Here is a 13,813-nt window from a genome sequence, read left to right as displayed (position 1 = left end):
TCTTTTCTTTTCTTTTCTTTTCTTTTTTCTTTTCTTTTCTTTCTTTTTTCTTTTTTTTTGAGACAGAGTCTCGCTCTGTCACCCAGGCTGGAGTGTGGTGACCTGATCTTGGCTCACTGCAACCTCCTGCCTCCTGGGTTCAAGTGATTCTCTTGCCTCAACATTCCGAGTAGCTGGGACTACAGGCACTCGCCACCACGCCCAGCTAAATTTTGTATTTTTAGTAAAGACAGGGTTTCACCATGTTCTCCAGGCTGGTCTCGAACTCCTGACCTCAGGTGGTCCACCCGCCTCGACCTCCTGAAGTGCTGGGACAGGTGTGAACCACCGTGCTCAGCTGAGAGACCCCATTTCTAAGAAAAAAAAAAAGAAAAGCCCCTCTTTTAAGGCAATTTTACTATAACTCTCTAGGTGAGCTTTCCAGAGGTAGTCAATACATGCACAAATAAATATGTCTGAAAATTAATATTCATTTATTTATTTGTTTTTTGCAAACGGTCTGGCTCTGTTATGCAGGCCTGAGTGCAGCCTTGAACTCCTGGGCTCAAGCGATCCTCGCACAACACAATCCCAAATTTCTGTGACTATGGGCACACACCACCATGCTCAGCTAATTTTTGTATTGTTTTGGTAAAGACAGGGTCTCACTATGTTTTCCAGGCTGGCCTCAAATTCCCGGCCTCAAGTGATCCGCTTGTCTTGGCCTCCTGAGTAGCTGGGATTACAGGTGCATGCCAACATGCCCAGCTAATTTTTGTATTTTTAGTAGAGATGGTGTTTCACCATGTTGGCCAGGCTGAACTCCTGCCTTCAAGTGATTCATTGGAAAACATGTTTAGATCATAGAATAGCATGAAAAAGAAAATATAAATCATCCATAATTATGCCACCCAAATATAACCATTATATTGTGTTTACAGGGCGTACATCTAATTTTCTCAACACATAAATATGATTTCTGCACAATGTCATAGGAGTAAGACCAGTCTGGGCTTGGTGTCCTATGCTTGTAATCCCAGCACTTTGGGAGGCCAAGGCGGGAGGGACCCTTTAGCCCAAGAGTTTGAGACGAGCCTGGGCAATACAGTGAGACCCTGTCTCTACAAAAAGTAAAAACATACTAATTGGGTGTGGTGGTACATCTGTAGTCCCAGCTACTCAGGAGGCTGAGGTGGGAGGATTGCTTGAGCCCAGGATGCTGAGGCTGCACTGAGCTGTGATTGTGCCGCTGCCCTCTAGCCTGGGTGACAGATGGAGACCCTGGCTGTGGGGTATTATAAGACAGCATTCGCCAAGGGCTGGGTGGTAGCCTCCCTGGCTGCAGTGCTGGGATTCAGTGCTCTGTCTGCTTCCTTCAGGGCTTTTAGGGGTTTCTTTTCTTTTCGTCTCCTAACCCTTAAAATTTGTGAAACTCATGTTTTTCGGGCCTGTGGGCTTGCTCTTTTCTTCTCAGTGGAATGGCCATGTGGTTACTACTGCCTTGTTTGATGAATTGTGTGGAAAATGCATAACTAGGAGTTGTAGTGAACATACTTGGAAGATTTCTTTTTTCTTTTTTTTGAGATGGAGTCTCGCTCTGTTGCCCCAGCTGGAGTACAGTGGCACGATCTCGGCTCACTGCAACCTCCACTTCCTGGGTTCCAGTGATTCTCCTGCCTCAGCCTTCCGAGTAGCTGGGATTACAGGCACGTGCCACCAGGCCTGGCTAATTTTTGTATTTTTAGTAGAGACAGGGTTTCATCATGTTGGCCAGGTTGGTCTCAAACTACTGAACTCAAGTGATCTGCCAGCCCCAGCCTCCCAAAATGTTGGGATTATAGGCGTGAGCCACTGTGCCCAGACACTTTGAGGATTTCTTTTTTTTTTTTGGGACGGAGTTTTGCTCTTGTTACCCAGGCTGGAGTGCAATGGCGCGATCTCGGCTCACCGCAACCTCCACCTCCTGGGTTCAGGCAATTCTCCTTCCTCAGCCTCCTGAGTAGCTGGGATTACAAGCACGCGCCACCATGCCCAGCTAATTTTTTGTATTTTTAGTAGAGACGGGGTTTCACCGTGTTGACCAGGATGGTCTCAATCTCTTGACCTCGTGATCCACCCGCCTCAGCCTCCCAAAGTGCTGGGATTACAGGCTTGAGCCACCGTGCCCGGCCCAAGGATTTCTAATCTGCAGATTAGTGCCATGGGCTAGAAATCCATTTGTCTGTGTTGTGTTGCTCTTTACCTTCTGATTATCTAAGAATAATAGGGTGCCTTTTTAGTGACGCTTTACTCTGTAGGGGATGCTGGACTAATTTACACACAGGCAGTCCTGTCCTAATCACCAAGTAGTTTGCTGTTGGGTATGTTTTTTTGAAACAAGATAATATATAGGTGTAAACCATTTTTTTTTTCTTGATATAAGGTCTTGCTCTGTCGCCCAGGCTGGAGTGCAATAGCACCATCTGGGCTCACTGCAACCTCCACCTCTCAGGCTCAAGTGATCCTCCGGCCTCAGCCTCTCAAGCAGCTGGGACCACATGTGTGCAACACCATGTGCAGCTAATTTTTAAATTTTTCTGTAGAGACAAGGTCTTACTACATCTCCCAGGCTGGTCTCCACCTCCTGGGCTCAAACAGTCTTTCTGCCTTGGCCTCCCAAAGTGCTGGAATTACAAGCATGAGCCACCACACCTAGCCACCATTCACAGCCTTTGAGAAAGAAAACTAACCTTTGGCTGTCTCATTCATAAAATGGGATGACAGTGACCATCTGTCTACTCAGAAGAATGAAGGGAAGTAAAATCATGCTAAATCAAGTATTAATCTCAGGGCCTGTCCTATGAAAAGTTAACATCCAGGAAAAAGTGACTTGATCTGGAAATGTCAACTCCCTTCTTAGGCTTCTCCGCACCACAGGGAGGTATGACTGGCCTTGTACAACTTACAGGCTAGCTGAGAAGACACACATTAATAGTCACATCACAGAATCAAATAATCCTAAGCCTAAGAAAGGCCTGCAACAGATACCATTGAGAACAGCCCACTGCCCTAGGCTGGTGAATGTCTTAGGTATCCCTGGACAGCAGTGACAAACCACAGCAGGAGACTTGTCAGGTGCAGGAGAGTTGGCTTAAGACATGTGAATTGGGCCAGGTGAGGTGGCTCATGCCTGTAATCCCAGCACTTTGGGAGGCTGAGATGGGTGGATCGCCTGAGCCCAGGAGTTTAAAACCAACCTCGGCAACATGGTGAAACCCCATCTCTACAAAAAATACAAAATTTAGCTGGGCATAATGGTGCATACCTGTAGTCCCAGCACTTGGGATGTTGAGGTGGGAGGATTGCTTGAGCCCAGGAGGTCGAGACTGCAGTGAACCAAGATCACATGACTGCACTTCAGCCTGGGTAACAGAGTGAGAGCCTGTCGCAAAAAGAAAAGAAAAAAAATCAATAGTTCCCTGACTGCTGCAGAAATAATAGCAATTCTAGAGCTTTCTTTGCTACCAGTTTTCTGCAAGTCTAGTGCAAGTCTTTTAACCTCTTATTCACTAAAACCCCTCTGGCTCTGAAATTCTGTGGTCCTGGATTATTATTGTTTCCACTGTAGCTTCTTTCTTTTTCTTTTCTTTTTTTTTTTTTTTAGACTGTCTCTCTCTGTTGCCCAGGCTGGAGTTTAGTGGCACCATCTCTGCTCACTGCAACCTCTGCCTCCTGGGTTCAAGCAATTCTCCTGCCTCAGCCTCACAAGTAGCTGAAATTACAGGCACCTGCCACCAAGCCCCGCTAATTTTTGTTTGTTTGTTTGTTTGTTTTTAAGTAGAGACAGGGTTTTGCCATGTTGGCTAGGTTGGTCTTGAACTCCTGACCTCATGTGATCCACCAGCCTCAGCCTCCCAAAGTGCTGGGATTACAGGTATGAGCCACCACACCTGACCCCACTTTAGTTTCTTTTCGGCTGTTTGCTCTATTTCCCCAGTAAGTATTTTTAGTGTTTTGTTCTGTACTTATTTGTTGCACAATTGCTTTTACCGGTAATGTAGCATATGTTTAAGAAAAAGAGGCCAGGCCCAGTGGCTCACACTTGTAATCTCAGCACTTTGGGAGGCCGAGGCAGGCAGATCACCTAAGGTTGGGAGTTCAAAACCAGCCTGACCAACATGGAGAAACTCCGTCTCTACTAAAAATACAAAATTAGCCAGGCATGGAGGCGTGTACCTGTAATCCCACCTACTCAGGAGGCTGAGGCAAGAGAATCACTTGAACCCAGGAGGCAGAAGTTGCGGTGAACCGAGATCGTGCCACTGCACTCCAGCCTGGGCAACAAGAGCGAAACTGTCTCAAAAGCAAACAAACAAAAAAGAAATGAAAATGCTTGAACAAGCAAGATTGTGGCTATAATTATGAAACAGATAGAACCTGTGCAAATTTAAGTGTTTTCTAAACAATAAGGATTGGGTGTGGCAAGAATGAAAAATCACTGTGCATTGTTTTAGTTTTCTTTGCGGGTATATATTCTTAAGAGCCTTCCTATAAGGGGAAGAAGGAAAATAGTGTGGTCTGAGCACACCAAAATTCTTATGCTTAGCTTTTTTCTAGTCCAGGGGTCAGGATGTCCTGTCTTGGGAGCTGGTACTAGAGCTTGGGGTAAAAGAATGGGATGTATGTACTAATACATCTGGAGAATGGCATCAGTTCTTTGAAATGTCCTCTCTGATTCTAGAGTGTTATTAGGTAAATAAATGCTGGCTGGATCTGTAACCTGGGTAGCACAAACCTGTCAGCGCTGCTTCTGCCCAGGAGAACAGAGAAGGCACAAGAGTTCTCAGGGTGTATTGTTTCCATATCCTTTTATTATTTATTTGCTCAGGGCACCAGAGTGTTTTTCCATGTAGCTAGAAGGCAGCTTTTGCTTACGAGAGCTTTTTTTTAAAAAATTCATTCCATCATGCTGCCTTTGTTAATTTATTCTGTATTTGCCCTGTCATTCATGAACATTTGAGAAACCAAATGCTATTATCTTAAAAAAAAAAAAAAGTCTCTCTCCCCTGTTTTAAAAAAATGTTTGAGTCCTTCACAGTATCTTAGCCTGTTTGCAGTGTTGATTGAAAGAGTGCATTTCCCAGGCATGGGGCCTCAGCGGGCCCTCCTGGGTGCTGTGGTGCTTGGGGACCGCCGCTTGTACCTGAGTGCTTCCCCTGTCTGTGAAATAGCTGCTGGCTTTTTCTTTACCCACATGGTTCCATGAAGCTGACCGAGGGTTGGCTGATCAAAGATTGCATATCTGAATGTGGATGTCTGCTTAGTGATACGTGTGAGTCAGTTCTTGTAAGGGCATTCTAAAGAGACGTAAACTCGAATTTTAAAAAGCGAATAGGCTTTTCTTCTCTGTGAGTGCAAGAATATCAGATTGAGGGGATCTGTGTGGCATTTCATGGGATTCAGTGAATAGACTGCTTTTTAAAATGTGCATGTACTTTTTAAAAACGTGCATGTCTCTGTGTGCCGTGTGCACGCTGGGTTGCTCTAAGCTGCTAGGCAGCCCTACTGTGGGTGGCTGCTGTCCTCCCACTTTCCATGGCGGTTATTCCAAGCCTCTTCCACCCCTCCTCCAGCCCTGCTGACCTCTCTTCCTGCTCCCCAGCAACCAGAGACTCTTCCCCACCTCCTCCCACGCTCCCTGCCATTGTGCCTGCAGATCTGCCCTATCCTAACACAGCCGGTGCTCCCCTCCTTCGTGGCACTTGCCAGAGTAGATTTTGACATTTTCTTGTGGGGTTATTTGGTCATGTTTTTCTTCTCTGTCTTTTGCTTACGATTAGATCCCTAGCGCCTGTAACATCAGAGGCTCTTGGTGACTGACTGACGAGCCAGCGGAGGGAAGCATCCTGGGCTCTAAGAGCTGGGCAGCCTGTTAGAGATCTCATCTAACCCCTAGTGTTCCCACTGAGGAAGCAGGCCCAGAGAGAAGCTCCTAGAAAGACAAAGGTGGGTGGGGGCAGCAGAGGAGGGAATAGGCTCCAGATCCACCCACTTGCAGTTACTGGTCTGCCTGTCTACGTCTGCGGGGGGCACTCCATGCCCTGGGCTTTCCATGATGCTTCCAGCTCTGGGAGTCAGCAGCAGAACTAACCAGAAAAGGGCTTTTTTCCTCTTGCTTTCCACCCTCCTCTCAGATGGTACCATCAATCATCGTTACTTATGAAAACGCTTAATAGTATTTATAAATCCAGACATTGAAAGATGGCTTACTGAGCCAGGGTAAAATGGCAAGACCTCATCTCTACAAATAATAAAAAAAATTAGCCAGGTGTGGTCGGGTACATCTGTACTTCCCACTACTCAGGAGGCTGCGGTGGGAGGATACCCTGAGCCCGAGTGTTCAAGGCTGCAGTGAGCCGTGATCAAGCCACATCACTCCAGCCTGGGCGACAGAGTGAGACCCTGTTTGAAAACAAGAAATATATATATATATATACATTTTGGGTTAAATAAAATATGAAAATTAATTTAACCTGTTTTTACTTTTTAAAATGGTGACTAGACTTTTTTGAGATACAGTCTTGCTGTGTCACCCAGGCTAGAGTGCAGTGGCATGATCTCAGCTGACTGCAACCTCTGCCTCCTGGGTTCAACAGTACTCCTGCCTCAGCCTCCCAAGTAGCTGGGATTACAGGCATGCACCACCAGGCCCGACTAATTTTTGTATTTTTAGTAGAAAGGAGGTTTTACCATGTTGACCAGGCTGGTCTCAAACTCCTGACCTCATGTAATCCGCCCGCCTCAGCCTCCTAAAGTGCTGGGATTACAGGTGTGAGCCACTGCACCTGGCCCTGGACATTTTTTAATCACCCATGTGGCTTGAACTATATTTCTATTACACAATTTTGGGCTAGAGCTCTAGAGAATGATTCTCAAATTTGGACATGTGAACAAATCTCCTGGTAATCTTTTTTTTTTCTTTTCTTTTTTTGAGAAAGGATTTTGTGCTGTCACCCATGCTGGAGTCAGTGGCATGATCACAGCTCACTGCAGCCTCAAACTCCTGGGTTCAAGCCATTCTCCTGCCTCAGCTTCCTGAGTAGTTGAAACTGCAGGAGTGTGCCACTATGCCTGGCTAATTATTTTTTTCCTTTTTCTTTTGTAGAGATGGGGTCTCCCAGTGTTGCCCAGGCTGGTCTCAAACTCCTGGGCTCAAATGATCCCCCCAACCATGGCCTCCCAAAGTGCTAGGATTATAGGCACGAGCCACAGTGCCAGGCCCTCCTGGAGACCTTGAGAAAATGCAGATTCTGACTCAGTGGAGCTGGGCTGGAGCCAGGGTTCGGCATTGCTTACAAGCTCCCCAGTGACTGGTGTTGCTGGCCTAAAGACCGTACTTTGCATACAAAGGCTGAACACATAAACTCATGGCTCTCAAACTTGAGTGTGCATCAGAATCATCCAGAAGGTTTGTTGAAAATACATCACTGGGCTCCACCCTCAGAGTTTGTGATTCAGAAGGTCCGAGGTGGGGCCTTAGAACCTGCATTTCTACGAGCTCCTAGGTGGAACTGCTGCTGCGGGTCCTGCCACTGTGCTTTGAGGACAGCTGCTTTGAATGGTAAAGGTTGATCTGTTTCTGGAAGGTTTAAAATATGCCATTATGACATATTTGGGCCTGGCACGTTTTTAGGAATAGATCTTTAATAATATTCACAACCTTTTTCAGTATTATTGCTCTGTTGGTTTTCTTTTCGGAGGAGGAGTAAATTGGCAAATTGCACTTTGCTAGAAAATCAATTTCATGAACTCTTTCAAGTTATTTGAATAGAGTCTACCAATATATATATAACATGTACACATCCCCCATTTTTTAGTATTTACATTTTCTTTGATTAGGCTACCCAGTGATTTACTTATTTTGCTTTCAAGAGAAACAACTTTTTTTTTTTTTTTTGAGATGAAGTTTTGCTCTTGTTGCCCAGGTTGGAGTGCAATGGCATGATCTCGGCTCACCACAACCCCTGCTTCCCAGGTTCGAGCGATTCTCCTACCTCAGCCTCCCAAGTAGCTGGGATTACAGACATGTGCCACCACGCTGGGCTAATTTTTGTATCTTTAGTAGAGACAGGGTTTCTCCATGTGGATCAGGCTGGTCTCGAACTCCCAATCTCAGGTGATCTGCCTGCTTTGGCCTCCCAAAGTGCTGGGATTACAGCCCTGCCAAGAGAAACAACTTTTAAATACATTGATCAGTTTTATAATTTTTTCTGATTTCTAATAGTTTAACTTCTACATTTATTTTATTTTCCTTCCTGTTTATTTGGGTTTATTTTCTTGCTCTTTTCTATAAAACATGCTAAGTCACATGCTTGGTTCATTTATTATCTTTTTCATTTAGGTCTGTAATGCTAATAGTAGTGAGCCAAGATCACTCCACTGCACTCCAGTCTGGGCGACAGAGTGAGACTCTGTCTCAAAAAAAAAAAAAAAAAAAAAAAAAAAAAAGAAAATGAATTAGGTGCTATTTTGAACTTCAGAAATTTGGAATTTTCTTTGTGACCTAATCTATTGCCTATTTTTCGGAGTGTTTCATGGGCATCTAAAATGGGTGCATTCTTTTGTTTTCATTGTACAGCATTGATAAATGTCTATTGGAGAAGCACTATCACTGAATGTCATATTTGCTATTCCTTGTTTTCATACTTTATATGCTTTGCTGCCCTTACGGGATGCAGAAAGGTCTATGGCTGTTTGTTTGTTTGTTTGTTTGTGTTTTGGAGACATACTCTCACTCTGTCACCCAGGCTGGAATGCGGTGGTGCAATCTTGGCTCACTGCAGCCTTCACCTCCTGGGTTGAAGTGATTCTCCTGCCTCAGCCTTCTGAGCAGCTGGGGCTACAGGCACATGCCACCAGGCCTGGCTAATTTTTTGCATTTTTAGTAGAGATGGGGTTTCGCCACATTGGCCAGGCTGGTCTGGAATTCCTGACCTCAAATGATCCTGCCTCGGCCTCCCAAAATGCTGAGATTACAGGTGTGAGCTGCGCGCCCGGCCGTCGATGACAGTTCTAACTCCTCAAGGGCTGCCCTTCTTACCCTCTAGTGCTTCCGTGTGTAGTTTATTGCCTTGAGTTCCACACTGCCTGATGGTTTGTCACATCTCTATTTTGGTAATTGCTACCAATTGATAGATGAGAATATTGTTTGAAGAGTGAAGTCATTTGTGTTAGATACTGTAGCTGCCTAGTGTCGGGCCTTCACCTGGTCATCCGGACCCCCTGTCCTGCCCTGCCCTTGCTCTGTTGTAGGTCCCACAGGTGGCAGTAGCTCTGCTTTGTGTCCTCCCCACCCCCGGCCCACCAACCTTGATGTTCGGTTTACGCCCAGCTGGGCTAGTCTCCGTTATCTGCCAGGCTTCCCCCAACTCCCAGCAGCTCTTATCAAAGCAGAAGTCCAGCCAGCAGGGCAGGAAGGAATGTTGGCTGTCCACTTTAGGTACAACGTGCGGGAAGAAGGGCCAGCTGGAGGCAATGTTGTGAAATACCCAAATCATTCTTTGGAGGTGACATTTAATGTATGGCATTTCTATCTTGGACCCTGCCCCAGTCCTTCAGGGACCCGCGGCTCCGTTGTCCCCGGATCTCAGCACAGCCTTTTTCATTAAACACCATGTTGGTGCTCATCACAAGCCCGGTAAGTGGCAGCCATTTGGACATTCTTTATTTTCATGAGCTTCAGGGGCAACCTTCCACAGTCCCTTTTGGATGTTTTTTTGCGCTGGCTTCATGTCCAAAGTTGGCATCCTTCTCAACACACAGCTTCCATTTGTGCAGCCTTCTGCCTCGGGTTCTTTCCCATCTCAGTCAAAGGATCCAGCGACCCAAGCACCTGGTGCTCAGGCAGACAGTCTGGGCACCACCTCCCTGTCCAACCCTCCACAGGAGACACCTGTGGAATGGAGTCCCATGGGCTCCACCTCCAAAATCTGTCCCGTATCCACCCACTTCCCAGCATGTCCATCCAAGCCACCTTCATTGCGTTCCTCTGGTTTTGCAACAGACTCAGGGGTCTCCCTGCTTCCCTTTCATTCACTCACCCCACAGCAGCCCTCTGAGTGATCTTTTTAAAAGCACCATATTGCGGATCACCTGAGGTTGGGAGTTTGAGACCAGCCTGACCAACATGGAGAAATCCCGTCTCTACTAAAAATACAAAAAATTAGCTGGGTGCGGTGGTGCATGTCTGTAATCCAAGCTACTCGGGAGGCAGAGGCCCAAGAATTGTTTGAATCCAGGAGGCAGAGGTTGCAGTGAGCTGAGATCGTGCCATGGCGCTCCAGCATGAGCAACAAGAGTGAAGCTCCGTCTGAAAAACAAACAAACAAAATAAATAAAAGCACCACATCGCATGGCTGTCTTGTATGAAGCCCTCCTCGGCTTTCCTGTGCCTTCGATGTAAAATTCGTACTTGCAACCCTCGCTTCCAGACCCTTGCTGGTCAGGCCAGGGCACTGCTCTCCAGCCTCCCTGGCTCCACCCTGCCTTGGTCCTCTGTCTAGAAGGCCCCATACCCACCCAGCCTGGCAGGGCAGGCTCCTTCTTCTTGTCCCAATCCCAGAAGACCGCCCACCCAGAAGATTTCTCCACACTGCCAGCCAGCCCTGTCCCTCGAGGTGAATTGGTTAAACCCAGGAGGCCGAGGTTCCAGTGAGCTGCGATGGCGCCACTGCACTCCAGCAAAAAAGAAGTAGCATGCCCAGAAGTGGAATTACTGGTATAATGGACGTAGACATGTTGAAAGCTGTTTGTACATACTAACTTGTTTTCCAATGAGGTTACAAGAAGTTTCCTCTTATCACACCCCTTCGATTAAGTGCCTTTAAGAAACTTCGCTCATGTACCTGGCAAGATGATGTGTGATTATTTTAATGTGCATTTCTTGGACTTCCAGTGAGAGTCAACATATTTTTAAGAGCTTATCAGCCATTGTGCTCCTATTTGTGTAATTGGCCTGTTTCCAGCCTTGGCTCCTGCGTCCCCTGGGCTGGGCGGCAGGCTGCACAACCCCAGGGGAAGCCCTTCGCACCGTGTGTGCTGGAGCTCTGCTCCGCCAGCGTGGGAACTGCAATTGTTCTTGGTGGCTGAGCGCTCATGGATTGACTTTTTGGCAAAGTCTCCAGAACTTCAATGTGTGATGTTTTTTTCTATCCCACATGTTTGGGGGGGGAGGGTCGCCCCGTGATTCCTAAAAGACTGTAGACCTCAGGGGACTTCGGCAACACTTCTCTGGGAGCTGAGTTCAGGTCCTCATTGCCTGTTCCTCCAAGGACCACACTTTTTTATTTTTTGAGATGGAGTCTCTGGAGTCTCACTCCATTACCCAGTCTGGAGTGCAGTGGCACTGTCTCAGCTCACTGCAGCCTTCTCCTTCCTGCTTCAGCTTCCCAAGTAGCTGGGATCATAGATGTGTACCACCATGCCTGGTTAATTTTTCTATTTTTAGTAGAGACAGCGTTTCTCCATGTCGGCCAGGCTGGTCTTGAACTCCCGACCTCAGGTGATCTGCCCGCCTCTGCCTTTCAAACTGCTGGGATTATAGGCATAAGCACTGCACCCAGCTGAGTTTGGCTTTTTTTTTTTTTTTGAGACGGAGTTTCGCTCTTGTTACCCAGGCTGGAGTGCAATGGCGCGATCTCGGCTCACCGCAACCTCCGCCTCCTGGGTTCAGGCAATTCTCCTGCCTCAGCCTCCTGAGTAGCTGGGATTACAGGCACGCGCCACCATGCCCAGCTTATTTTTTGTATTTTTAGTAGAGACGGGGTTTCACCGTGTTGACCAGCGATGGTCTCGATCTCTTGACCTCGTGATCCACCCGCCTCGGCCTCCCAAAGTGCTGGGATTACAGGCTTGAGCCACCGCGCCCGGCGAGATTGGCTTTTTGAAGAGGGTGGAGCATTACCATCTGGACCGCATGTGGGTGAATCTAGCCCTATAAGCCCTATAGTGCCAGCTTGGCCAATGGGAATTCTGTTTTTTTTTTTTTTTTTTTTTTTCCTAACCCCCCCCCCCCCTCTCTTTTTTTTTTTTTATTTGAGACTGAATTTTGCTCTTGCTACCCAGGCTGGAGTTCAATGGCATGATCTTGGCTCACCGCAACCTCCGCCCCCGGGGTTCAAGCGATTCTCCCACCTCAGCCTCCCGAGTAGCTGGGATTACAGGCGTGCACCACCAGAGAATTCTGTTCTTAGTGACATGAGTAACTGCTGGGTGGCTTCTACAAACTATATGTGGCGGGGAGTCCCTCCAAAGACCTAAAGATCAGGTCGTTATTTAAACTTCTAGTTTCTGAGAAGGCAAGTTGGAATTTAAAGCATGGTGTGTCTATGGCCAGAGTCCCCAGAGGGAGCCTCCTCGTAAGCCTCACTGGATCTTTGTTTTTGTGAAAAGAAAGTCACTTAATTGCTGTGGAGTCACATTTTCCTGGTGACTTTGCTGCAGGGCATGTGGATTTCATTGTCTCTTGGTAGAGGAGGAAGCAGAGAGACAAAGGATGGGGTGAGGTGCCCAGGGGCTCAGTCACCAGGGGAGACAACAGGCTCACCCTGGAAGCTTCTGGGCCTCCCCTCTCAGGTGTGGCCGCCCTGTGTGGCTGCAGGAGAGAGGCTGGGCCTGGTAGCCCCTCTCATTGAGGCACCCTGACAGTGACTGGGCACTGGCAGGCCTGGGGTTTGGGGTTATCCAGGGCGGGCGTGCTAACACCTGCTTTCACGGAATGGCCTTAGGGGCAGGTTGGGGGTCGGGACCAGCTGACTTTGTGGCCACCAGTGAAGTGACCTGGGGCAACCTTCTGGGCCTCTGTGCACTCCCTTCCCTCAGTGTTCCCTCAGTTCTAGGGGCCTTGGCTTTGTGTGTGGAGGATTCAGATATAAATCCTTAGCACTTTTGTGAGGATGGAGAGAAGCTCTCAGATGCAAGGGATTATTATTTTTGCTTCAAAATCCTGGAAACTCATCCAACCCTGCCCTGTAACCTGGTTGCATTCCTCCCAGGCATCTGGGTAATTTCTTTCTTCCTTTTTTGAGATGGAGTCTCACTGTGCTGCTCAGGCTGCAGTGCAGTGGCATGATCTCGGCTCTCTGCAACCTCTGCCTCCTGGGCTCAAGCTGTTCTCCTGCCTCAGCCTCCCAAGTAGCTAGGATTACAGGCACGTACCACCATGCCCAGCTAATTTTGTATTTTTGGTAGAGATGGGGTTTCCCCATGTTGGCCAGGATGGTCTCCATCTCCTGACCTCAGGTGATCCGCCCACCTCAGCCTCCCAAAGGGCTGGATTACAGGCATGAGCCACTGCGCTGGCCTTTCTGGGTAATTTCTGACAACCAAACAACTCTATCCTGTGTTTGCCAAAATTTTCCAGAAAATCCAGGGAGGTGGAAAGCCTTCTCTTTGGTGTTGCATAGACTGGCCCTCAGGATCCTCGGAAGCTATGTCCACTCCTCCTCAGAGTGAGAGCTGAAGGTGGGAGGCCCAACAACCCTTCTTTCTATAAAGAAGGGAGCGGCCTGTGTAGTTTGCCAGGCAGAACCCCTGGAGACACAGTGTCTGTTTTGTTTTTTTTTTAGAGACGAGGTCTCGTTCTGGAGTGCACCCAGGCTGGAGTGCAGTGGCGTGATCTTGGCTCACTGCAACCTCCACCTCCTGGGTTCAAGCAATTCTCCTGCCTCAGCCTCCTGAGTAGCTGGGACTACAGGCATGTGCCACCATGCCCAGCTAATTTTTGTATTTTTAGTAGAGATGGGGTTTCACCATGTTGGCCAGGATTGTCTTCATCTCTTGACCTCATGATCCTCCC

At 47.6% G+C, this 13,813-nt stretch overlaps 1 protein-coding gene across 6 annotated transcripts in view; it reads left to right on the top strand.

Moving 5' to 3' along the window:
- The window catches only part of ATP6V1C2 (ATPase H+ transporting V1 subunit C2), a 58,306-nt gene that overhangs the window by 5,781 nt on the left and 38,712 nt on the right, over positions 1-13,813 (top strand). The gene's annotated exons all lie outside the window — the stretch shown is intronic.

The sequence above is a fragment of the Sapajus apella genome, unplaced genomic scaffold, assembly GCF_009761245.1.
Source record: "Sapajus apella isolate SASKATOON/1434 unplaced genomic scaffold, GSC_monkey_1.0 scaffold31, whole genome shotgun sequence".
NCBI classification, from domain to species: domain Eukaryota; kingdom Metazoa; phylum Chordata; class Mammalia; order Primates; family Cebidae; genus Sapajus; species Sapajus apella.
Note: the sequence above shows the minus strand (reverse complement) of the source record. Positions and strands in the feature narration are given on the sequence as shown.